The sequence below is a fragment of the Bos grunniens genome, chromosome X, assembly GCF_055505025.1.
Source record: "Bos grunniens cultivar Pamir isolate PY7600 chromosome X, Bosgru_T2T1.0, whole genome shotgun sequence".
NCBI lineage: Eukaryota > Metazoa > Chordata > Mammalia > Artiodactyla > Bovidae > Bos > Bos grunniens.
In genome coordinates, this window is record NC_141194.1 from 13,064,291 (window position 1) to 13,091,139 (window position 26,849).

The following is a 26,849-nucleotide window of genomic DNA, read 5'->3' on the forward strand; positions in this document are numbered from 1 at the left end:
CACTTACGTGTTGTCTATGGCTGTGTTCATGCTATGACAGTAGAGTTGAGAAATTGTGAACAGAGACTGTACCACCCCCCCAAAGACTAAGATATTTTTATTACCTACACCTTTGTAACAAAAGTTTGCTGAGTGCTGGCATGGTGAACTGGGGATCATTTTTCCTTCCTGGGTGGGGTATTCAGAAAAATGTAAAATTGAATGGGAGGAATAGAGCTTCAAAACCATTTGGTAGGAAATAGGGAGCAGGCTCAGCCCCAGACCCAGACACTGAAAATCAGGGAAAATGGAAACTGCCTAAATGTGTCAAATACACTTATCCACCTACCCACCCATTCATCATCTTATAGAGCATACATTTATTAATTTTTCCAGAATCATATTGTTACTTAGGGCTTCCCTGGTGGCTCAGATGGTAAAGAATCCACCTGCAATGCAGGAGACCCCGGTTCAATTCCTGGGTCAGGAAGATCCCCTGGAGTTGGGATAGGCTACCCACTCCAGTATTCTTGGGCTTCCCTGGTGGCTCAGACAGTAAAGAATCCACCTGCAATGCAGGAGACCTGGATTCAATCCCTCAGTTGGGAAGATACCCTGGAGGAGGGCATGGCAACCCACTGCAGTATTCTTGCCTGGAGAATCCCATGGACAGAGGAGCCTGGTGGGCTGCAGTCCATGGGGTCGCAAAGAGCTGGACATGACTGGGCGACTAAGCACAGCACAGCACAGCATTGTTACTCAAATATAACATGGCTATTGTAGGGAAAAATATTTTTTAAAATATAGAAGACCCCCCTGCCAAAGGAGTAAAACAAACCATAATCCCACCAACTTCAAATAACCATGGTTACATTTTGTATGTGTACTTCTTACCTTTTTTTCCTACACAGGAAAGGAAGTCTTTATTGAGTGCCTACTACATGCCAGGCAGTATGCTAAGTGCTGAGGATACAAAATGCTGGAAGCTTGGTCTTGACCTCACAGTTGGAGAGCAGTGACCCAAAGCTCAGTGACCCAGTGTGGGGTGAGAAGTGCAGTAAGTGCCCTAAGAGATATGAGAAAAGCAGGGCTGAAGGAGGGAGTGCCTCTTCCTGGCCTGTTAGATTCAAGGCAAGCCTTGCAAATATACAATACAGACCTTGAGGGATCCCTCTTGGGGAGTCACCCAACGTAGTTCCCTTCATGCCATACAGCTAAGGGAACTGTGCAGCTTGCCTTATTATATTGCAAAGCCAATTATGTGATTTGAATACAGCAAAGATGGAGCTTGCCAATCATTTGGTAGATCAGTCAACCGATTTGCAGGGCTTTGCAATATAACAAGGCAAGCTGTACAGTTCCCTTAGCTGTACAGCATGAAGGGAACTACGTTGGGTGACTCCCCAAGAGGGATCCCTCAAGATCTGTCTAGAGAGCTGGCATGTACACCTGGGGATCTGCCATGTGAGCAAGAATATTCCAGACAGTGGGGAAAGTAACTGATGTTTCTCAACGTGCCTTTGAGGTACCTAGGAGTTTTATAGAGAATATCTCATGTAATCAGCACAGCAACTCTGGGAGGTAGATACGATCATTCCCATTTTACAGATGAAGAAAATTGACACTCTGAGAGGTCAAGGCATTTGCCAAAGCCCACACAGATAGCTCTAGGTGGAGGCAAGATTTGTCTATTGCCCATACTTTTTTTTCCCTACTTGATCATGCAGTCTCCCCAGGATAACCAAGTGGCCACCTTCATTGATTTTATTTAACATATATTTATTAAGCATCCAGTGTGTGCCAGATAAAGTATATTTGAGGATCACATCCTCAAAAGGTCCTATAGGACCTCTCATCATGTGTGTGTTTGTGAATGTGTGTGTTGGAGGAGTCTGTGTGCAAAGTCAGGTTGTGCTTTGGCTTCAGACAGAACTTGAAACTGATCTAGACCCCAAGTATTAATATATTCATTGAATTTTTCCCTCGGTTGTAGGACTCTTGGCTCCTTCTTGGAAGACATAGACCAGTCACATTGCATTGTTTGCCTGCTAGAGAGGCCATACCAATTATGTGATTTGAATACACCAAAGATGGAACTTGGCAATCATTTCGTAGATCAGTCAACCAATTTGCAGGGCTTTGATGGAGTTGGGCTAGATATACGGAGGAGAGGAGGAAGCAACAGAGTAACACCCTTCCCTCGTTGCTACTCAAGAGGAATGGTTGTCTCGTGGCCAACGGAAGACAGAGGCTTGACAGCACAGTAGGAGTTCTAGGGGAGGCGCCTCTCAGTGTGCAGAATGAATTAGAGGTGCCTTCTTGGAGCAGCCGCATCTCCCGCATTTCTTCTCTTGACTGGCTGGGTAGCAAGTAGCCCTATAGGAGCACGAAGAGAAGATAACCTCTCCTTTCAAAAGCCGGGAGGCGCTTTCACTTCCAAATTCCACTGGGAGGGGTGTGTGCGTGTTGGAGGGTGGGATTACAGCTCAGTCTCCCTTTTGCCAGAAGACACAGAGAGCCACCCACTGCGTTAGGGAGTTGCAGCATGAAATATGGCATGGCCATAAATGAGATTATAAAGAAGTCACTTCCAAAGGCTTCACCTTGAAACCTTACCTTCGGTGTTGCGTGCACCGTTTACTGCTGCGGCTGCTGGGAAGGAAGCTGTTAGCGTAGTACAGAGGAGAGGAGCCAGTCTTGGGAGCAGAAAATGACAAGATTTATTGTGGGAATAAAACCCCAGGCAAAGTGCCTCTTGTTAAGTATGTGTGTAGGGCCCAATGTCAAAGCAGTTCATGCCAGGCAAACACAGTGGTCTCGCTGGAAGATTCTCTTAACTGCTCTGTGCCTCTGTTCTCTCTTTGTGGGATGGCGTATCACATGGTTGTTATGAAAGGATCGGTGAGTGGACGGAGATTTGATTCTCTTTTAGGTTCCTTCATCCAACCATCCCTTCACCACTGTGCTCATGACCGTGTCACCAGGTGACCCCCAAAATGGCGACACTGATCACCTCACAGCTTCTCCCCAGCCCCCACCTACTGATGATCTGTGACAGTGCCCCAAGGATGCTGCTCATCACCATTCACTAGAGCTCTCAAGGGCCTCCTGTGGGCCAGGTCCTGGGCTGGGGACATGGTGATGAACAGGAGAGACCTGGCCTTTCCCTCCAGAGGTCTCCCTGAGCTTGACTTCAGGTGGTGGTGGTAGTTTAGTCACACAGTCATGTACGACTCTTGCGACCCCGTGGACTGTAGCCCACCATGCTCCTCTGTCCATGGGATTCTCCAGGCAAGAGTACTGCAGTGGGTTGCCATTTCCTTCTCCAGGGGAGAAGGACCTCAGGATCTTCTTGTATCTAGGAGGTTGTGCAAACAGCCAACTTAATCTTGGCTTTCACCAGCTTGAGGGGCCATCAGAACTTCCTTCCTTTTATTTTTGGGGAGATTTCAAGCCCAGGGTTCCAGCCTAACTACAGATCCTAGGGTTCTTTTCTGGCTTCTTGTCAGCTATGTCTCCTACCCACGAGCACTCCAAATTGGAGCAGATGACACTAGACCAGCGGTGTCCAATAGAACTTTCGCAATGATGGAAATGTTTCACTTTGTGCTATTCAGTATGGTAGACACTAGCCACAGCTGGGTCCTGAGCACTTGAAGTGTGACCAATCTGTATTGGGATGTGCTGTAAGTGGAAATTTTCAAAGCCATAGTATCTAAAATGCAAAATATCTCAGTAATCACTTTTATGTTGATTATGTTAAAATGCTAATAGTTTGAGCATATTGTGTTGAATAAAGTATGCTATTAAAGTCAATTTCACCTGTTCATTTTACTTTTGAAATGTGCTGCTGCTGCTAAGTCGCTTCGGTTGTGTCCGACTCTGTGCGACCCCATAGATGGCAGCCCACCAGGCTCCCCCGTCCCTGGGATTCTCCAGGCAAGAACACTGGAGCGGGTTGCCATTTCCTTCTCCAATGCATTAAAGTAAAAAGTGAAAGTGAAGTCGCTTGGTCGTGTCCAACTCTTCACGACCCCATAGACCGCAGCCTACCAGGCTCCTCCGTCCATGGGATTTTCCAGGCAAGAGTACTGGAGTTGGGGTGCCATTGCCTTCTCTGTTGAAATGTGCTACTAGCATTTAAAAAAATAGCATCAAAAAAATTACATAGGTGGCTTGCATTACATTTTTATTGGACAGTGCTGTTCTAAACCTTTATTTTCTTATCTGGAAAATGAGGGGGATAGACTAGAGATCAGTAAGGTGTACTCATCTCCAGGATGCTATGATTTCCCCCACACCTGACTCATTGTGCAGACTGACTACCCAGCAGTGTGAACTATGGTCAGGGGTAAGATGGCAGGTGCTCTCAGGGCCCTGCTCACGTCCCCTCAGCAGTTACCATTCTGAAGGCATCCTACTTCAAGCTTCATACCTACTTCATAGCTCTTCCTCTTAAGGTTCTGTGTGCTACTTCCATGGGGAGGCCAACGATGCCTCCAGGAATAGCCCTCAACCAATGACAGATTGGAGTTGAGGGTAAACACCCCAGTTTTCATGCCCCTCAGGTGACACACTCCAAGATGTGTTGTGCAGTTTCCCAGAGTTCCCCAGCAGGACTGAGCTTCAGCACTCACAGTGGTACCCTGCTCAATAATCCTCCCTTTATTGGCTTTCTTTCCTTCCCTATCTTACTTCCCCATTCATCTACAGGTACTTTTCTAGGATCACTTCCTATGTAAACTACCACGCTTCTGTCCTTTAAGGAGTCTGCGCCTGATTACATGCAACGTAAACTAGTCAATTACTGGAGCTTGAAGAGAATGATGTTTAAGGGCACTGCCCAGGTTTCAGTGGCTTCTCCTGTTTTATCAGCTCATCAGAATCTCTGGCCGATTAACCAACAAGTAGAAGCTTAATGTTGTTCTTGAGTTTGTCCTGTCCACAGAACTACAGACACAATGACTTGGCATCCTTTGCTTGCTCTCCCAAACATGCTACCTCAAAGGAATTGGCACTTTCAGCTACATTTTAACTACACTAATGATTTCTATTTCAGTACTAGTTTCCAACCTCAGTTTTCATCAGTCTGAACTCCTGGTTTCATTTTCTCCTAATTGCAGTAAGATGCCCCCAAGACATCTTAGGCATGATGGGTCCTGGGTGGGTGTAAATTGTTTGCTGCTGTTGAAGACACTCTGGGAGGGAACCTTCTGGGATCTGACAGGAAGTTGTTCCAGATGTCAGAAACTCAATGCCAAAAAATAAAAATAAGCTCCAGTTACTAAACAGATCAGGGTCTGGCATTTTAGAAATAAGTGTGTCTCTAAGATGAGCAAAATCTGAAATCTCTGGAAATGGTCCAGAGATACAGCACATACATGGCTTAGGAGCATTCTGGAAGTTAGAAGATGGATTATGGCCATTTAAGGAATCACTTTCTCATGTCAAATCAGGAATTAGAATCTGTGGAGAGCAGGAAGGGATCTTAGGAATTCTCTTATCCCCTCTCCACCCTCTAATTTTATAAATGAGAAACACTGAGGCCCAGAGAAATGAAATGATGCATCTGTAGACACACAGATAGTAAGTGCCCAGTGCTTTTCCTACAACCCTGGAGCACCACGGCTAGTCTTTGTACAGAAAGAAAAGCCAGTGACTCCAGAACAACAACCCTTGCTCCTACCTCGGGACTGGAGAGTTAGGACAATGCAGTAAAAAAAACAGACCCCTCAGAGCTATCTCTTAGCTGTACAGCATGAAGGGAACTATGTTGGGTGACTCCCCAAGAGGGATCCCCCAAGGTCTGTCTAGAAGGCTGGCATGTGACATTCACTGCCCTAAAAATTAATCCAGCCTGCTGAAGCAGCATGAGAACCAGAAGAGTATTTTTGGCACACCTCATGACACTGGGCTCTGTGCTAGGGCCCCAGGGATCTGAATCAGTCATAAACTTGGGCTCTGCTCTAAAACTGTTTCTAATTGAAACAGTGGAGACAAGACAGACAATGAACCAATTCAAAATATAGAAATGTGATTCCTGAGTTTCTCCCACCAAATATCTGGTTGCAGTCTGGCATGTGTCTTGTACCCTCTCCCATTCCTGGAATTCTCCAATAATTCCATGAATATGAATTGTATCTTATTACAATACTCATAAGTTCTTTAGGGACAGAAATCATGTTTTTATTCATTCATGCACACATACATTCATGCATTTATTCAACAAATTGATTGAATGCCTACTATGAGTCCCTACTGTTGAACCTCTCCTAGGGATGGGAGAGAGTGCTCAGTGAAGTGGAAGCAGGGGCAGAAGATATCCGAGCCCCTCCAATGCCTTCCCATTTGACTTAGAAGCCAAGCCCAGGTCCTTATAACCATCTTTAAAATCTGTCCTGATTCCCCTGTCCTTTCCTACCCTGCTGGCATCTTGATATCCATAGGCTGGCTGGAAGTAGAGAAAGCTGTTATGTGAGGTTAGAAGGGGCAACTAGTTTTCATTCATTTAATTTCAGTGACTTAATTGATTTATTCATGCATTCACTTATTAGACACACATTTATTGATTATCACCTCCGTGTCAGGGCCTCTTCTACTGCTACTGCTAAGTCACTTCAGTCGTGTCCGACTCTGCGACCCCAGAGACGGCAGCCCACCAGGCTCCCCCATCCCTGGGATTCTCCAGGCAAGAACACTGGAGTGGGTTGCCATTTCCTTCTCCAATGCATAAAAGTGAAACGTGAAAGTGAAGTCGCTCAGTTGTGTCCGACTCTTAGCGACCCCATGGACTGCAGCCCACCAGGCTCCCTCGTCCATGGGATTTTCCAGACAAGAGTACTGGAGTGGGGTGCCATTGCCTTCTCCGGGGCCTCTTCTAAACACTGGGTTATTAGTGGTAGGTGGTGTTTCAGTTCTCATGAACCCTATAGTCTGTAAGAGAGGAACTCAAGCAATAAACTGATTGGCAAATATCTATCTTATCTTATCACCAGGTAGCAATCCTACCTGGTGATAAGCTCTCTGAAGAAAAAACAAGACAAAGGGTCAAGAATAATGGGAGAAACCTGATTTGTATTGAGGGTCAGGAAAGGCATCTCTGGGGGAAGTAACCTTTAAACTGACACATGCGCAAAGAGAAAGAGTAGCCAGGGGTAGAAGTGAGAGAGGTGGTCTTTCAGGCAGAGGTTCTGAAGATCGCTGGAGAGGTTCTGAACTTGGCACCCTAATAGCCCTCTGCTCTGCCCTTGAGCTTTGGATCCCCTCTGCACGAAGCATCCTCCAGGGAGCACTCTTGCCTCCACTGTCAGCAGCACCCCACCACCCTAGAGTGGGGCATTTGTTAAAATTAAGAAGCCTACACTAATATATCATTATCACTCAAAATCCATAGTGTATATTAGGTTTCATTCTTGGTGTTGTACGTTCTGTGGGTTTTGAGCATTATAAGAAAATAATAGTAATAATTGTGCTGGGTATTCTTCACCACCCCCCCCACCCCAAGATGCATCCTACATCCTTGTCTGCCTACCTCTGTGCCCTAGGAGGCAGACTATATCACCCAGGTTCCCTGGCAGCTGCCTTCTGATTGAGTTCAGCCAAAGAATGGGCCCAGCAGGAGATCAGAAGGCAGGAGGAGAGACTGAAATATTTCTTCCCTGCTCCTTCCCTGTTTCAGCACCCCATCTCTGGCAAGAATTGCGTCCCTCTATGACCACAGATCCTGACCAGTGGCCCCTTGTCCATGGTCCCAGCTCTCACTGCAATCCAGTGACACCGTTTCCTCCCCTTATGCCCTCAGCACATGGTAATGGCTCCTTGTCATAGCCTCTGGCCTTTGACATCTCTTGTTGGTTCCCTTAACCTTCCCACAAAGTAGTCCCTTCACTGGAATTTGAACGGTTTGGGCTGAGTTCTGTTTCTTGTTGGCATTCTCATTCATCTAATCATAACAACAAACCAGCAGTAACAACTCAAGAACAACTTTATTAAGTGTTCACCATGTGCCAGTTGCTGTGTTAATTCCTTCAAAAATACTGGCTGGATTTAAGGTGAATTTTCAAAAAAGCTTCATCCATGACTTTCATACAGATATAAAATGAACACATGTTGATTGACAAAGACTCTCTCCTCAACCTAACTCTAGTCAGGCCCCTCTAAATCTTCAAGGCCCTAGCTTCGGGTGCTGTCCTTGGTCTCTTTATTTGAGAATCTACTGAGTTCAACCACAATCCTCCATTTGAATCCCACTGCTCTTGTATCTGATCACATTTCTCATCCCCTCGCCCATGATATCTTACCACCCAGACCTGCCTCAGCAAGAATCCTGTCAAGTCAGCTTAGCCAGAATCTCCCTCAGCCCTCAGTTTCCTCTTAGTAGTTTTCCATCTACTGACCCCCACTCCCACCCCCACCCCACCTTTGGCTATAAATCTTCACTTGTCCTGGTTTCGGAGATGAGTCTGATCTCTCTCTCTCCCTGTACAAAACCTCATTGTTGTAATCCCCATGGATAAATCTGCCTTACTGTCTTTAAGAAGTGTCATGACATTTTTGTTTACCATGACAGAAACTCTTTGACCAAACTTGAGACAGGCTCCTCTGAGGTCTCCTTTTGATTAGGCCTCATCTTTGGGCCTTGTCTTTGGCCTGCCTAGCCCAGTTTTAGCAAGAATCCTGCTAAATCAGGTCAGTGAGAATCACCCCATTCCTGACATCTGATCACCCTTGATATCTGATCAAATTCCTCAACTTCTGTCCTTGATATTTCATTACCCTGACCTGCCTTCACCAAGAATCCTTGTATGCTTGATGTTTCCTGTTGGTATTAATAATTTTATACCCATTGACTCCTTCACTCTGATCATTGGCTATAAATCCACATCTGTCTTTGCCAGTATTCCAAGTTGAGCCTGATTTGTCTGCCCTGTTATAATAGTCTGGACACCTATTGCAATAGTGATGATACAGTCTTCCATATCAGTTTAACAGGTGTCAGAATAACTTTTTCTTTAACATTATTAAATGTTTTTCTCATTAATGAAGGAATTGGTAGGATGGCACAACCAGTTCAAGAGCAGACACATTTATAGATCAGGAATATTGAAATGAATATGCAAATACTGGCAAATTTGATCTTTTCCACAGGGCTGAAGGCACATCAAATTGAACCTCTAAAGGACAGAATTTGCATGTCTATAGACAAGAATGATTTTCAAATACAGAGTTGTAAAATGGCTCAATGGCAGCAAAAAGCTAGAATGGTAAAACCTAGACACCTGTGCTGGAGACTGCTGCCCATGGGCCAAATGCAGCCCACTGCCTGCTGTTGTAAATAAAGTTTTATTGGAACACAGCCACATGTATTCATTTGCGCATTTCCTGAGGTTGCTTTCATGCTCCAATGGCAGAACTGAGTAGTTGCAGCAGTGACCAGGTAGTCCACAAAACTTTAAATATTTACTCTCTAGCCCTTTACAGAAAAGGTTACTTGACCTCCCTGCTATGGAGACTGTATTGTTTTCCTTTGGAGCAGAATTTTTCCTACAGCTGATAAGAAATATACCAGTATTGGCTCCATTTTACAAGTTAAAAAACCTAAGACCAGTTAAGTGACATAACCTGAACTCTAACCCTGGTCAACCTGATTCCATCACTAGAGCTAGGATCAGCAAGCAATTTAGCTGACCCTAAGAACAAAAAGTCCTGAGGCTGAAGTACAGACCAAGCGTCAGAACACCTAAGAAATTATTTCATCTTGAAGAAAGAAAATGTTGTCATCAGAAAGGTATGTGTGTGAAGGGGTGTGTGTGTGTGTGTGTGTGTAGTGGGGGGGGTGGTTAAAAAGAGTGTCTGCTTTGATAACTAATTTTACTTTGGCCTAATTTTACTTGTAGTCCTTGGGTTATAACTACTTTCACAAGGGCACATGAACTAAATTGTAGCAACTTTGGCCAAGGCAGGACATGGGTTGTACATTGCTGAACAAGAAATTGAGGCAGAAACTGAAAATTTTTGCAGTATTGTACTGGTTTTCTTTAAGGTGTTTGCTCTTTCTGAACCTACCCAGCATCAGAGTCCTTCATAGTCAGTGCAAGTTAACATCAGTTGTCACCTTATTCAATAGTCAGCTCCTCCCTCCCTCCCCATTTATTACATTTTTCGTCTATTTTAAAGCTATTGAAAATGCTAGTCTCTGAAAGGGATTAAGTGGGTTAATTAGCATTAAAAAGCCCCTTTATTTAGTCAGTCTTTAAAATCTCTAAACACCGCTTGGACTGGCCACCCCTCCCCCCATTTTGTGAATGGGAAAGGGAGCTGGAAAAACTCCAGCTATAAGAGAGTGTCTGAGACTCAACCCAGCCCAGCCCATTCCCCAGTCCAATGTGGAAATCATGTCTTTCGTATCAGGTTGCATGTGAAATCTTTGTCAAATCTTTTTCGGTACATGCTCCTGAATAATACTTCCCAGAGTATCACTAATAGTCACAAGACGAAGTGGGTGAATTTCAATGGCTGAACCGCTGGGGAGAAAATGAATGGACTGTTAATAGGATCGCTCTGGAATAATAGCTAAATTATTAAACTGTAGTGTGGTGGGTGTCACTTCCTGAGTGTGGCAAATTAGATTGGAAGGTGCCACTGTGAATGTCTCAGGAATATTATATTGCACAGCCCTTTGGAGGGATTTAAACCTTTTCTATAGCCTTCTCTTCTTTACCAGAGCTTTTCTTTCTCTTTCACATTGGGTTTTATTAGCAGAGGGTGGAGGAGACAGTATTGGTTTTCTGCCACATCCCCTGGGTGTCCACCTCTACACCAAAAGCTCTTTACTACAAACACCTGCAAGGCTTGGCCAACAGGACCCTTTTGAGTCCTCAGGGGGAACCCAAATGCCAGAGCACTAATCCCTCCATGGCCGCCCTCATCTAATGATGGGTGGGAGTTGGCAGATAAAAAAACCAGCTGCCTCAGCCCTGCACTGGAGCCATGGTGAATTTTGCTAACTCTAGGGTACAGGGCAACCTCTGGGAGTTCCCCAGCAGAACTGTGCTCCAGTGACCCCCAATGTTTGATAATCTTCCCTTTCTTGGCTGGTGTACCTTCCTATCTCACTTTCTCCACTACTGTTTCCTGGAATCACCACACAAAGAAATAGTTTGAACTCACATTCCTCTCTTAGGTCCCACTTCTAGGGTAAGCCACACCAAGACAGTAAATAGAAAGGATTTTTCCTCATCATTTATCCTGCAGCAAAGGTGCCACTTTATTCTCCCATTTCACAGAACCAGTTAGCCAAGTCCCCTGCTCTGACCAGAGGGTAGCATGTTGCAGTGGGAAAGCCATGAACTTGGGTGAGAGTCAGTCTGGAGTTCAGATCCAGCCTTTGCCATTGACTGGCTGGCTGACCTGTGTGACCTTGCTCAAGGTATTTTGCCTCAGTGAATCTTCACTTTCCCACTTTAAAGAGGGCTAGTAACACTTCCCTCCAGAACTGGGGAGAGAATCAACTGCGTGATGTATGTCCGCAGCTCAGTACAATGCTTAGCAGGTAGGAGCAAACGAATAAATGGCAGTTCTTTGACTTCCAAAAGGCTGCTCCACAGTCACTACCAAGAGGATGTGATGTTCTTGTCCTTGTAGCTTTTGTCACAGGAGAATAAAGCGAAAAGATACCAAGAACAAGAATCTATCAAGATTTCAAGCTTCCTGTGATTACAAAACAGTAGCAAAGACAACCATGAGGAAAACCTTATCTGGCTAACAATTTTTCCAGTCCATCTTTTAATTAGTTTTTAAGAAATTTCTGACCTCATAGAGTAAGCTGCATTGTATTAATATTCTAGTCTTCTGGGTCTGTGACAAGCAAGAAGAAATTCATGACCATAAAACCCCAAAATAAAACAAAACAGGGAGAAGCTTATAAAACTAAATATGGAACTCAGCTCTAACAGCTGAATGGAGAAAGGAATTAGAATAATTTAAAAGTCACAAGTGGATGGTAAAGTGTAAAGAAATGGAAACTTACAGACTATTTAAAACCTGGAAATGCTGACTGTTCAGAAACAACACAGATGGATCAAGAGCGGTGAACAGCCAGAGAGGATTGTAGACGGATCTGCATTGTCTTAGCAGCTCCCTGTGCCACCTGTTTCTGAGGACAGTTGGACAACTAGATACGGAACCAGGCTAATGCTGGCGGCAGATCCAATGATGGCCACTGGCCTAACGGTAGGTCCTTCCTTTGAGTTTGCAGTGATGAACTATGCCCCATGTCTGATGACTCTTACTGATTTGGGCACCCTAATGCCCCATTGTGTGGTGGTAGTGGGCTTCCCTGGTGGCTCAGATGGTAAAGAATCTGCCTGCAGTCCAGGAGACTGAATTCTGTCCCTGGGTTGGGAAGATCCCCTGGAGAAGAGAATGGCTACCCCTTGTATGGTGGTACCCGTAAGAGGTCAATGAAAATGCTTGAAATGATGAGTCCATGAGTAGTCACAGTAGATACATCTCTGGAGAGTGGATTCAATGTCACTGAATCCAGGGTTGCCATGCCTCAGAGGAAAACAAGATTTTCACATTGCCAACAGGGGAAGCTTGGTCAAATGTGGCTGTGAAATAGCATCCTTGAATTCTGCAGGCCTCCAGGGTTGAGGCACATGGATGGGCAGTGGAGTAGGGATGAGGAAAGCCCTTGCCATCATTGCCTGTGTCTTATGTGTCCTGATCACTGCAAAGATGACCAGAGAGCTGGATGGCCTTTGGAGTCAGGGTGACTCCAACATGACCAGAAGGGCTTGTCAGATACACTCAGTGATGGCTTACATCAGAGATTATAATGGCCTGGTCACTCGAGTAGGGAGGCATATTCCCTGCCACCTGGTCCTGAACCCCTGTACTCCCTTGTCATATTTTGTTGATCTCAAAACCACCTTTCTGAGTGAGAGAGCCACACTGCTAGCAGGGACCACTAGGCTCAGGGTGACCAGGGTTTGCTGGCAGCTGTGCTGATGTCCTCTTCCAGTTCATCCATGATGGTAGCAAAGGCTTTAAAGATGGCATTTGTGGGTCCAGCCAGAGTGGTAATTCTCTCAGCATAATTCCCTTTGGAGATGTTGATATGTACATTACTCTCCCCACACATCTTCTTAACTGATTCTCTGTTCATTCTGAGATACTGCCACCATCCTTTCCACGCTTAAGGAGCTGTCTGGTGAACGTGACATTCAGTCCACTTGCAGTCATACCCTCTATCCACCTGAAGGGCCCCTGTTGCCTTCTTGATAACCCCTATCATTCCTTCTCTGGCATTCTGCCCTCCCCATTTCCACCCACCTCCCTTTTCTTCTCCAACCTGCAGTTTTTGGCTTTGACTAATACCAGTGACCAGTGCCAGAGAAGGCAATGGCACCCCGCTCCAGTACTCTTGCCTGGAAAATCCCATGGATGGAGGAGCCTGGAAGGCTGCATTCCATGGGATCTCAAGAGTCAGACACGACTGAGCGACTTCACTTTCACTTTTCACTTTCATGCATTGGAGAAGGAAATGGAAACCCACTCCAGTGTGCTTGCCTGGAGAATCCCAGGGACGGGGGAGCCTGGTGGGCTGCCGGTCTCACAGTCGGAGACGACTGAAGTGACTTAGCAGCGGCAGCAGTGACCAGTGACTTGACTATTTCAAGTCCAGCTCCTTGGAATACCACTGGCCCCAGAGACAGGTGTTATTACAGGAGTCACACTAAGAACTAAGCATAAAAGGAAAACAACTGATATATGTGATTATGTTTAAACGAAGAATGTTTGTTCAACAGTAGACCCCATTAAGAAAGAGAAAAAACAAGCCAAAGAGCAAGAGAATACATTTGCAGCTCCTGTACCCAATAAAATACTTTTATCTAGAATAGATAAAGAACTCCTATCCATTAAGAGAGAAGTAGAAACTCCATTGAGAAATGAGCAGAAAGCTTGAACATGAGCAGCACAAAAGAAGATATACAAATGACCAGTAAACATAACGAAATGTGCTCAACCTCCTTACTAAACAGAGAAATGCAAATTCAAAGCTCCACTGTCCATTGAGTAGATGGCAGAAATGAAAACATCTGCTAGTGAGCAACTGGAACTCTTGTACCCTGGTGGTAGGCATGTCAGCGGGTCCTCTTTCCCTCAGTTTGGCAAAGACTTTGACATTCTCTGTTAAAGCTGAAGATACTTACACCACCTGCCCCTCAGATATGTAGCATATAATTCCATTTATATAGCGTTCAAAAACACACGGAACAAATCTCAAGTTTAGGTATATATACTAGGTGGCAAAACAGTGAACACGGCAAGGAAGTTATTACCATAAAGTCAGGGCAGTGGTTCTTTCTCGAGAGAAAGGAGGAAATCCTGATGGATTAGGAGTGCGCAGGGGTCTAGTGGAGGTATTGGCAGTGATCTGCTTGTTGATCAGGGTGGTAGCTGGAGGAGTGTTTGGTCTACAGTAATTCATTGTGCTGCGTGCTTGTGCTTCATGTACTTTTCCATATGTATACCATATCTCACTGTAAGAAAGTTTTTTGAAAAAACTTTCTCAAAGCATTCTCTGAAAAGCATTGGTTAATGAGGATTTAATATATTTTACTCACAAAAAGAGTTCCATGGTCATATACATCTCAGCACTGGAATAAATGAAAACAATCAGGACTTTAGTATACCGAGGTACATTGTGAAATTCCAAGAGGAATCAGGAGTATCTAGTAATTTATATGACCACAGAACCCTTTTCCTAAGGGAGATTTTACAGAGCGTATACTTAGGAAAAATAGATGAAAAAAAGTCACAGAAGAAGTTTCAGTTTCACGAATCAGTTGATCTGATCCAACCAAGGGCTTCAGGAGCTTTGTGCAAAGCGTGAAACACAAAATAGCAAACAAATGAAGTTTTAGGTGGTGCTGAACTGGAGGCTCTCAGTGTTCCTAAAATCCTCATAATTTCAGGTGTCTACTCAACTGATCCCAAACACTGAATAGAGAAGGGCCAGCCTGCCCCTCTCCTCTGTGACAGGGTGTACTCTAGTTTTCCTAATCACCGTGAGGTACCTGTGTGTCTGTGGCTGGATGGACCACCTGGTGTTGGCTCACGTTTGGTTGTTCTAGGTTCGTGTCCTTCACAGCTGTTTATAAGCAAAATAATTCAGATGGAGTCCAACCTCTGTCCCAGTGCTGGTGCAACAACTCTGCTCTAACTGGGCCACTGAGTCAGTTAGCTTTCACTGTATAACAAACCTCCCCACAGCCTAGTGGCTTAAAAATAGCCACCACAATTTTGTAATCTGGAAATCTGGACTGGGCTCAAATGGATGAGCTTTCTGCTGGTCTCAACTAGGTGTCACTCCGATGTGTTTACAGGTGGCCACTGGGTCAGCTAGGATGCTGGCTGGCTGTTAGCTGAGGCAGCCATTTAAGTTCCAGCTATGGATTTCTCTTATCTTTCATCAGACAGCCCCAGATGGGTTTATTCACATTGCAGCTATAGCAAGAGTCCTAAGAATAGCAAGAAAGGGAGAGCTCCAGTGTGCACGTGCTTTTCAAATCTTTGCTTGCATCACATTTGTGTTTATGCTGTGGATCAGACAATCACACAGCCAAGTCTAAAGTCTAAGTAGAAGGAGACTCCCCAAGGGTATGGATATAGAGAGACTTGAACAAATTGGGAGCCATTGCTGCATCAGTCTGCCAAAGGTGCTTTGGGCATCAGAGCCATTCATTATCAAAACTATCTCTAAAACTGCACTGATTTATGGTACTTCTGATACCAGTCAAATTCACTGCTGAGATGTTTTTTTAAAAGCAACCGTGTTCATCAGCCTTTCAAAGAAGTGATCCAAGTAAGAAAGGTTGATTAAGATAGAGATCGATTACCTTTTCAAAGATATGATGAAATGTAAACAGTTTCCCCTAAGTATACAAGATGGTTGTTCAAGGAGAAATTTAATTACAACCCAAGGAACAGATGGATTCTCACATATACAGCTTATCATTAGATTGCATTCGGTACAAAAACGATGATGTTTCCTTTAGTTTCACTGGTTTTTGTTTAACAAAATCTATTCCTTGGCTTTTTTCAACACGACTCTGTTGCAGACTTCAAATTATAATCTAAGGCTGCACATATTAACCCTGTCTGTTGAAAGAAAAGAAGTGGGGTTATGTGGGGCAATAACGAACAGGCAGAATAGGTCCAAGCCAGCTTTCTATTGTCCTCAAGCATTGATAGTGGATGACCGTGGCCATGCTGAGTTGGGAAAGGATAACATCTCTAAGTCACAACAGTACTGGGGGCAGAGGGAGGGTAATTTCTCTCGGGAAATGACAAGGTTCATCAGGTGACTCCAGATGGAATTACCAGTCTTGATTACATTTGACCACCTGAGGCCACCATCTTGTACTCACTTTATACTATTGAGACCACAAGAAAGGTTTGTCACCAAAAACTTTAAACTCTCAGTTTCTGTCTTCCATGGCATAGATCTATGTCTTTGCTTCAGATGACATTGAAGTCTATCGATAATTTTGAATGTGATGAAGTCATAGTTTCTAAGCTTTTTGTTAAGTTGAAATGTTGATGATGATGATCGAGAGTAGCAGCTCTGGCTGAATTCTTGACAAGAATTATATCATTAAATCTTTAGAATGCCCTCCTATCTCTATTTGACACCAGGAGATTAACTGACTTGCACAAGGACCCACAAGTTGTAAATTGTGGTGACAGGATTTGAACCCAGGTCTACTCAGACCCTAAAGTTCTGCTTTTAACTAGTCAGCCACATCACCCCTCTTTTGAGCATTTGCTAGGTAATATGCCTGAGCCTCCTCCTCCTCCTCATCTATACTTTTGTTGAACATTTGCTCTTTGTAGTGTATACAGAGCTGTGCTGGTAATGGGGTATAAAAATGCCTCTTGCACAATAGAATGGGATGGACAACCTTGGGAAAAACAACCTTATAAATAACTTTCTATAGTTGGTGGTCTTGATGGAGAGGGAAAGCAGAAATTATAAGAACCTTGTCAGTTGACAGACCTGCTTGTAGTTAGAGGTTTCATGTTGTCCGTCTCCCTCAACAGATCCCTCAGAAAGTGACAGCAAGCAGCACAATGGAACCATTTGACAGCTAGCACATCTTCACCACCACGTCCACCCTGATGCTTTAATGCTTGGTGAAACTGCATGAAGTTAGGAAACCTGCAAGAGACCAGGGAACGTGCTGGATAGCTCACAGCTGTAACTTTCAGACACCAAATAATTAAGAAATGATCTTTCATATTTATATATAGTTTTTTCTGTCTTATGCCAGTTAAAGGCACAGACTCAGGAAACAGACTGCTTGGGATCAACCACAGATCTGCCATTTTCCTAGCTGTATGACCTTGAACAAATTATTAGACCTCTCTGAGCCTCAGTTTCCTCAGCCAGAAGAAGGAAATCATAATAGTATTCTTTGCAAAAGAATGCAAAACATGTGATGCCTTGGCATACAGCAAGTGCTGTTTAAATGTTAGCTATTAATACTGTTACTCTGTTAAACAGCTTGAATCAGGCATAGGTTTTCACGTTTTACTTTAACAATTTAAAAAGTCATTAAATTATTTTTATATTATTGGTGGCAGCCAATTTATTATTTTATTTGGAAAGATTCATTTAGCATCCAGTGGTTGTATGCTAAGTATATCTTGGAATAAGTTTGTCACTTAGATATTGATTTATGTACATTATTGTTGCTTTTAGTGAATCAACCATTTATGTCATCTGTCCACTTTTCTTTGGAAGGTTCCTCTTTTAATTAGAAAGTTAATATTTATTGATGCCTTACAATGTGTTACTGTTCTAAACCCTTAGCAGTCATTACCTATTTTAATATTCATCATCACCCAATGAAGTTATTATTATTATGATATTCGAGATGCAAAAATAGAGGCAGAGGTGCAATAATGTGTCCACCAGGATCTTGTAAGTGCTGTAGCCAGGATTCAGAACCATGCAGGGAGACCCCAGAACTCAGTTTCTTAATCATTCTGATCTATTCGTTTTTCCTGTAGTATTTACTTATAAGAGCTTTTTATATAGGGATATTAATTTTTAATATGTATCGTACATTTTCCCAAGTCTGTCCTTTTACTTCTTTACTTTCCTTCTGGTGGTATTTGCTGTACAGAAATTTAAAAATCTTGTGGATGCACTTTTCTATATGAATTTTTCAGCTTGATTGAGGTTTAATTGAGAAATAGAATTGTAATTAAAGTGTGCAAAGTGATGATTTGATATACATATACTTTCCTGGTGACTCAGACAGTAAAGAATCTGTCTGCAATGTAAGAGACCTGAGTTCACTCCCTGGGTCAGGAAGATCCCCTGGAGGAGGGCATGGTAACCCATTGCAGTATTCTTGCCTGGAGAATCCCATAGACAGAGGAGCCCGGTGGGCTAGAGTGTATGGGGTCGCAAAAGAGTTGGACATGACTGAGTGACTAACACTTTTTTTCATACATTGTGAAAGGATTCTGACCATTGAGTTAATTAACATGTGCATCACCTCACATATTTACCTTATCTTTGGTGTGAACACTTAAGTTCTACTCTCAGCAAATTTCAGTTATACAATATTCACTATTGTCAACTAGTCACCATGTTATACCTTAGATCTTTAGAGCTTATTCATCTTATAACTGATGGTTCTATACAGTTTAGAAATATTTAATATGGTCAAATATTTCATGCTTTTTCTCTTAGTAGATTTTGTCTCTGATGTCATTTTCAGATGTTTCCTATCTAAAGGATATTAAAAATATTCATTCTATATTTTCTTCTAGATAGAACTTCAAAATTGCCTGTATTAACAAAATATATGTGCTTAGGCCCCAACTCAGACCTGTTGAATCAGAATTTGTGCAGTGAGAACTAGATGTTTATGCTTTTAAAAAGACACACAAAATTACAACCAAGAGGACTGGCAAACGCAGACATTTAACTCTTTTTATTTCCTCAAACACATGAAATTGACTGAAGAAATAATAAATCAGGAATATATCCTCAAAATCAATTCCAGATGGGTTAAGAAGTTAGTTGTAAAATGCCAAACTTAACTTTTAGAACAACACATAAGAGAATATCTGTATTAGAGTTCACCAGAGAAATGGAACCGATAGGATGTGTGTATATGTATAGATTGGTGTATATACCTTATTGGTGTATGTGTGTGAATTCATGATACATATATATGTATATGTGTGCATATATATATATATATATATATATATGAGAGAGAGATTGATTTAGTTATTTAGCTATTTTAAGGAACTGACTGACAACATTGTAGGGGTGGGACTGGAAAGTCTAAAATCCCCAGGGCAGGCCAGCAGGGTGGAAATTCTGGCAAGAGTTGCTGTTAACAGTCTTGAGTCTGAAGGCAGTTTGGAGAACAAATTCCTTCTTCCTTGAGGAAGCTCAGTCCTTTCTCTGAAGGCTTTCAGCTGATTGAATAAGGCCTCTACACACTATGGATGGTAACCTTCTTTATCAAAGTCTACTGATATAAATGTTAAATCACATTTGTAAAATGTCTTCACAGCAATGTCTAGACTGGTATTTGACCAAATAACTGGGCACCATAGCCTAGCTAAGTTGAAAAATTAACCGTCACAATAGCTTTATGGCCCTGCAGTAGGGAAGGATTTTTAAATACACACAAATACAGAGGCAGAGGCCTTGGTAAATGGTTAGAACGGGGGGAAATGTATTTTCCTACTTGTGCCTTTCTTCCCCTCATATGAGATGCCCCCAAGCAGACTAGAATCCATGTTAGATAATATGCCTCTTTGTATTATTACAATTTGCTTCCTTGCCAGAGAACTCTTTTCCTTCTTTCACTTCTGTGGTTCCAGACAAACACCAGGAAACACAGTACAAGAATATAAAAAGAGTGTTTTAATTTAGGTTCCATAAACCTAGATATTAGCTGTGGTCCCACAGTATCCCAAGCCAAAATACCAAACACTGATGGATTTATTGTTGCCCTAATTTAAAACAAGCCTGATTTATTTTTAAAAGTGGAACCTCAAAACAGAACTCAGCAGACATGATATGGAATGTATTATATGCCTAACCAGAAAACAAAACACTGCTTGGTACAGTGGACTTGAAAATTATCTTGCTATTAATAGATCTCCTGGATGGCTGTGATCGCTTGGATTTGACATGTTCAGGTTTTGGCAGCTGCTGAGGACTGAAAACAAGACGTTCCATACATTATTGCTTAATAAAGAAACTAGGCCATGAAGTAGCCCTTTGGTAATTTTTAAAAAAGATTTTGAAGAGCCCAATTCCATCTTTAATAAGTCCTCGTCGCCAAGCATGTTGCTCAGCAGTCTGATGAGCACATTCATTCAAAACTGTGTGAAATGAGACCAACTCGGGGCGCCCTGTTGCTGTCATCTCTCCGTCTGGGATGGATGCCTCAAATGCTGTACACCCATGACAGATATTTGCTGAATCGTGACACGTCCCTCTCTTTCCCTTTATATTTTGAGGACCTGACACCGAGGTAGTTATTCACAGGTTTAGGTTGAGGACCTCTGAAGAATGTATCTGTTGGACAGAGAACACCATTTTCAAGAGTATAAGGTAACACTGATCTGTTCTGCTAGGCTCAAAATATTTTTAAATGTTTAATTGGAAAATATTTCTGCCCACTGGTCTCTTGGAAAATAAGGTTAAAAAAAGAAAGATTACAAACAAACCAAAAAACCAAACAAGGAGAAGAAGCTGTAGAGGATTTTAGTTTTTTTTTTTTTTTTTTTTATTGTGTGTGTGCTTAGTCACTCAGTCATGTCCAACTCTTTGTGACCCCATGGTCTGTGGCCCGCCAGGCTCCTTTGTCCACAGGATTCTCCAGGCAAGAATACTGGAGTGGGTTACCATTTCCTACTCCAGGGGATCTTCCCGACCCAGGGATTGAACTCATGTCTCTTGCATCTTCTGCAATGGCCGGCAGATTCTTTACCACTGTGCCACCTGGGAATCCCTTTTTGAGTGTAAGAAAATAGTTCTTTTAGATTGGATTCCTCAGTAGTAGACTCTGAGATGAAGGTTCATAAAAAGCAGTAAGGAAATGGAACTGGAAAGAGAAGAATTGCAAGGAGGAGTCATACTTCAAGTGAAGTCCCTGGAGGGTAACCCGGACTCAGTCCTGGTCTGGGGATAGTGTAAATCCTAACCAGGGGACAAGGGAGCTGGAGTAGTTGTAGACCACCCACCTTGCTGTCTTGCTAATCACTGGATCAGAAGTCACTGCACTGTAGATTCCCAGGCACTTCTGGATCTACTTGCATAGACAAAGCAGGTTCCTGAAGCCTGAGGACTTTCCTACAACAAACAGTTGCAGGTCCCAGCTGGAGGGGGTTGGGAGTAACAGATGTGCATGAAGATGGTGAAGGCCTCTAAGGGGATGTGTGCAGACCTCTGACAGCATCTGCCTCACTATTCCATGAGGAGTAGTTTGTCAGGGTCTCTCCACAAATTCAGAGCAGGCCCAAGGATGAAGGGAAGAAGGGGTATGATGTCCATGATGTAAGGTTTGCAGCAAGTCACCACATTTTCTCTGGTGTCCTTACCTCCTGGTTGAGTCAATAGGAAAGAGATTAAAGAGGAATTTGGTTTGGAGATGAACAAACTCCGTGATCCTTTCCACCAATAGATCCCAAAGCCTGGGAGGTGGTGGACAGCGAGCAAGTCTGAAGAATAGACAGAAAATCAGTCCTGTAGGGCAGTGGTCCCCAACCTTTTCTGTACCAGGGACCAATTTCATAGAAGACAATTTTCCCATGGATCAGGAGTGAGGGAATGGTTACTAGATGATTCAAGCACATTACATTTATCATGCACTTTATTTCTAATCTCATATGCTGCCACTGATCTGACAGGAGGTACTGGTCCATGGCCTGGAGGTTGGGGACCCCTGCTGAAAGGGATACTTGAGTCAAAGACAGGAAAATGGTCTCAAGTCAGGGCTTCACTGGGGAGAGGAAGAAGAAGGGGATAGGGAAACAGCTGGCACTGAAATAACCATTCTGTGATTGTATCGCAATTATAAAGCTCTATTGAACAGCATATGTAATAATGCAATAGATGAGTTATTTAAGTAATACATACTGCGGAGAAGGCAATGGCACCCCACTCCAGTACTCTTGCCTGGAAAATCCCATGGATGGAGGAGCCTGGTGGGCTGCAGTCCATGGGGTTGCTAAGAGTTGGACACAACTGAGCGACTTCACTTTCACTTTTCACTTTCACGCATTGGAGAAGGAAATGGCAACCCATTCCAGTGTTCTTGCCTGGAGAATCCCAGGGACAGGGGAGCCTGGTGGGCTGCCGTCTATGGGGTCACACAGAGTTGGACGCAACTGAAGGGACTTAGCAGCAGCAGCAGCAATACATACTGAATGCACTATCCACATTGCAAATACTCAATAGCCACATGGGGTTAGCAGCTACTGTATTAGAAAGCGTAGCTCTAGAACATTCCATCATCATAGAGAGTTCTGTTAGACAGTGCTGGCCTAGAGCTTACTCAGTGAATCAACGGTCAAGATGTATTGGGCACCATTCTCATTTCAGACTCTTATTTTCTTCCTTCCCATAGTCAGCTTATAAAATTTGCCCCTAAGACTTCGCTGAAAAATTTGGATGACAATCATAATAAAGATAATTTTAAAATTTGATGTCTGGAGTTACCTTTGTTAAATGACTTTTGCCTCTATGGGTCTAACCCGAATTTTTAGCAGTTACATGTTAACTCAGATTTAGTATATGCTGAGCCGTTATAACAACCCAACAGCCATGTTCATTTTCGTCTTGGGTTGCAGCTTTCCCTGATCTTATCATTTGTGTATCATTTTAATCTTTACATGGAAAAGGAAGAAAACATGATCTTAAGAGGCAAGAGGCAAGAAGTTGCACCGGAGTAGAAAAAGGGGTAGAAGCTAACTTACTCACTCTATCTTTGGTTTACATTTTCTCATGACCAGGGCTGGGCAGTTCTGCTTAGCTGCTGGGACAAATTCTTCCCAGACCCAGTGACCCACTCTGATTTGGGTGGAGTATTTCCAACAGTGTGGGATCTGCTGCTGCTTCCACTGCTATCCAGGAGCATTTTTCTTTTTGGTGCAGATTGCTTCCTGGGCCACCATCAGAAGCCCACGTTTGAGGAGATCCTGTGTTATAATTGCTCACCCTTTTCCCCAGAATTGAATTCCAGAGTATCTTAATTGGGGTACCCCCGAAGAAAACCCTCACACAGAGATTCAAGTACAAGTACTTTGTTTATGGGGTAACTGCAGGAAACACCAGTAGGGGAGTGGTGGGAAAGAGGAAGGAAAAAGAAGGAAGCCTACTAGGATATACTACCCAGCAAGTCTCCCCATGGGAGCTCTGGGAGCCAAGGCTTCAGAATCATCCATGAAGGGTGAGAAAACTGGGGTATTCATCCAGCATAGTCTCATGAGGAGTGGGTTGAGGGATGCTGGAGGAGAGGCAGTTCAGGGCCTATTGCATGCACGAGCTGAGAATGCCCTCAGACAAAGAAATACAGATCCAGACATTAGGGTTGATGTGCAGGGAAATGACAGTGTGGAAGGATATGGGCGGGGGGGGGGGGGCATCTACAGAGTCTCCTGCACACTTATTTTTATTTTTACATGGACAAAATATACCTGAGACTCCTAGAGTCCAGCTCATCCACATCCACAGAGGGCTGATGTACTGCCACAGAGGAGATAATGAATCACTGCCAATGGAGAAACAAAAGGATCTCTAATGGGCAAATTGACCTCTGGTCAGAACATCCCAGACAGTGGAGAGTGAGGACAGAGCCTTTGGTCTTGAATGCCTCTGGACTGAAAGAGCAGGGAGGCAGCTTTCCCGCTTTCACACTTAAGACAAGGAACAACTTCTTTTAACCACTTGTCAGAGGATACATGAGCAGCTCTTGCATTCTTGAATTTCTGAGAGAGACTTACCAAGCACTTTCTGCTGAGGCTGACGAAGCCAAGCTGGGGCATCTGCGTGCCAGGAATATATGGTTGCATATGTGCCACTGTTTATCTGTTTGCAAAATATGCCATATGTTGACAGCCTGACATATGTTGAGCTATAAGCAAGATTAGTCAGAGAGAAAGAAGAGCCAGAGTGTAAGAAAGAGAGGGAGAAGGAGAAACAGGGAAACAAATACAAACCCTGGTGACTTTGGCAAGATGGTGAATTCCTCGACCATGAGTGATGTGTCTCGATCACGTTTAATCCCCAGTGCCTACAGGTACCTAGTAGATGCTTAGTTTGTGCATCCAGAGGATGAAAAGAACACATGCAAAGTGCCTAGAACCACGTCTTCTATCATGTATGATGCATGGTAAGTGTAGATTGAATTAATGCACGAGAGGATGCTTAGAGCTATAAAGACTTGCAGTTTCTCTCACTCTTTTACACAGTACAACTGATCCTTGGATGTTGGAGCTGGTGCCTGTGTCCCAAGGAGTTATCCTACATCCTGTCTGCTGCACTGCTCTGGTGTCTGGACCCTGTGTGTTCCTGTGCAGCTGTCCCCGGTGTCCCTGGGCTTCTCACTGCAAGCCAAAGCCCTGTGCAACTGGGAAGTTTACAGACTGGTGACATACAAGATGCTAAAACTCCTGGAAGAAAACAAAGAGAAAAGGCTTCATGACATTGGATTTGGCAATGATTTCTTTGACATAACACCACAAGCACAGACAGCAAAAGCAAAAATGGACAGCCTGGACAGCGTAAAACTTCAGAAGTGTCGTTCATCAAAGGACATAACCAACAAAGTGAAAAGGCAACCTGCAGAATAAGAGAAAACAGTGCAAATCATATATTTGATAAGGGGTTAATATTCAGAATATATAAAGAACTCCTACAACTCAAAAAAAGTCAAATATCCCAATTAGAGAATGGGTGAAGAACTTGAATAGACATTTTTCCAAAGATGATATACAGACAGCCAGCAAGCATATGAAAAGGTGCTCAGCATCACTAATCATCAGAGCAATTGCAAATCTAAATCACAGTGAGATATCCCCTCACACCCAATAGGATAGCTGCTATCTAAAAACCAGAAAATACAGATGGTGCTGGGGAGGTGGAGAAGTTGGAACACTTGTGCACTGTTAGTGGGAATGTAAAACAATGTAACCACTATGGAAAACATGGTAGAGGGTCTTCCAGAAATTAAAAATAGAACCACTATATGATCCAGAAATTGCACTTGTAAATGTATGACCAAAAGAATGGAAACCAGAGTCTCAAAGAGATAGCCACATCCAGTGCTCTCCATTCCTAAGTGAAAAAACTGAATCCAGAGGTCTCATGGGCCAATGAATAGAAAGTCAGGATGAGATCACCCAAATTACTGACTCCAGCCCCAGTTTTCCTTTTGTGCTTGGCTTCCGTTTCTCACAGGCCCCTAGACCAGCCCACCTGCATCCTATCTTGTGTCTTGTCTTCTCCCATCCAGCCTCCAGGCCCTCGGGCTCCCGCACCCCTGATGCATACTGTGCTCCAGCTGAGCTCCTGCCTCCTCTCTTCCCCAGACATGACCTTGCCTTCATTTCCTCTGGGCCTTTGTCCCCTTTGTTTCCTTCCCTTCTAATGTATCAAAATTCCAACCATCTTCTGGGTCAATCCAAACAGCACTTCAGCATGCAGCCTTCCCTAGAATACCAGGCTGGAAGGAATTTCTCCATCATCTGTATTTCTATGACACTCTGTAGTCCAGACCATCCATTAGTTCTGCCTTATATGATGGTTTATGCTAGTTTTTCTCTATAAATTACAGTCCACTTGCATACAGACATCTTTAGAAGTTTCAAGATGGTAATAATTGTTACTGTTCAGTTGCTGTGTCACGTCTGACTCTTTGCAACCCCCTGGGCTGCAGGATACCAGGCTTCCCTGTCCTTCACTATCTCCTGGAGTTTGCTCAAACTTATGTCCGTTGAGTTGGTGATGCCATCCAACCATCTCATCCTGTCATCCCCTTCTCCTGCTTTCAATGTTTCCCAATATCAGGGTCTTTTCCAGTGAGTCAGCTCTTTGCATCAGGTGGCCAAAGTATTGGAGCCTCAGCATTGGTACTTTCAATGAATATTCAGGATTGATTTCCTTTAGGATTGACTGGTTTAATCTCCTTGCAGTCCAAGGGACTGTCAAGACTCTGCTCCAGCACCACAATTTGAAAGCATCAATTCTTTGGTGCTCAGCCTTCTTTATGACCCAACTCTCACATTCATGCATGACTGCTGGAAAAATCATAGCTTTGACTATACAGACCTTTGTTGGCAAAATGATGTCTTTGCTTTTGAATATGCTGTGTAGGTTTGTCATAGCTTTTCTTCCAAGGAGCAAGTGTCTTTTAATTTCATGGCTGCAGTCACTGTCTGCAGTGATTTTTGGAGCCCAGGAAAATAAAATCTATCATTGCTTCCACTTTTTCCCCATCTATTTGCCATGAAGTGTTGGGACCAGATGCCATGATCTTAGTTTTTTCACTTTGAGTGTTTTTTTTTTTTTAATTTAAATTTATTTATTTTAATACAGGAAGCTTGGGGCTGATGCACTGGGATGATCTTAGTTTTTTGAATGTTGAATTTTAAGCCAGCTTTTCCATTCTCCTCTTCACCCTCATCAAGAGGCTCTTTAATTACTCTTCTCTTTCTGCCATTAGGGTGGTGTCATCTGCATATCTGAGGTTGTTGATACTTCTCCTGGCAATCTTGATTCCAGCTTGTGATTCATCCAGCCTGGCATTGCGCCTGATGTA

The 26,849-nt window shown here is 43.4% G+C and overlaps 1 protein-coding gene, 1 long non-coding RNA gene and 1 pseudogene across 11 annotated transcripts in view; 2 read left to right on the forward strand and 1 right to left on the reverse strand.

Annotated features, from left to right (window-relative positions):
- Positions 1–26,849, forward strand: part of NHS (NHS actin remodeling regulator) — a 502,026-nt gene that overhangs the window by 107,032 nt on the left and 368,145 nt on the right. The gene's annotated exons all lie outside the window — the stretch shown is intronic.
- On the forward strand, positions 11,636–17,620 carry LOC147339811 (uncharacterized). Its single transcript, XR_015158501.1, has 2 exons — positions 11,636–12,210; positions 17,089–17,620. It is a non-coding gene; the product is annotated as an uncharacterized LOC147339811 (long non-coding RNA).
- LOC147339812 (poly(rC)-binding protein 2 pseudogene) lies at positions 12,438–13,224 on the reverse strand (annotated as a pseudogene).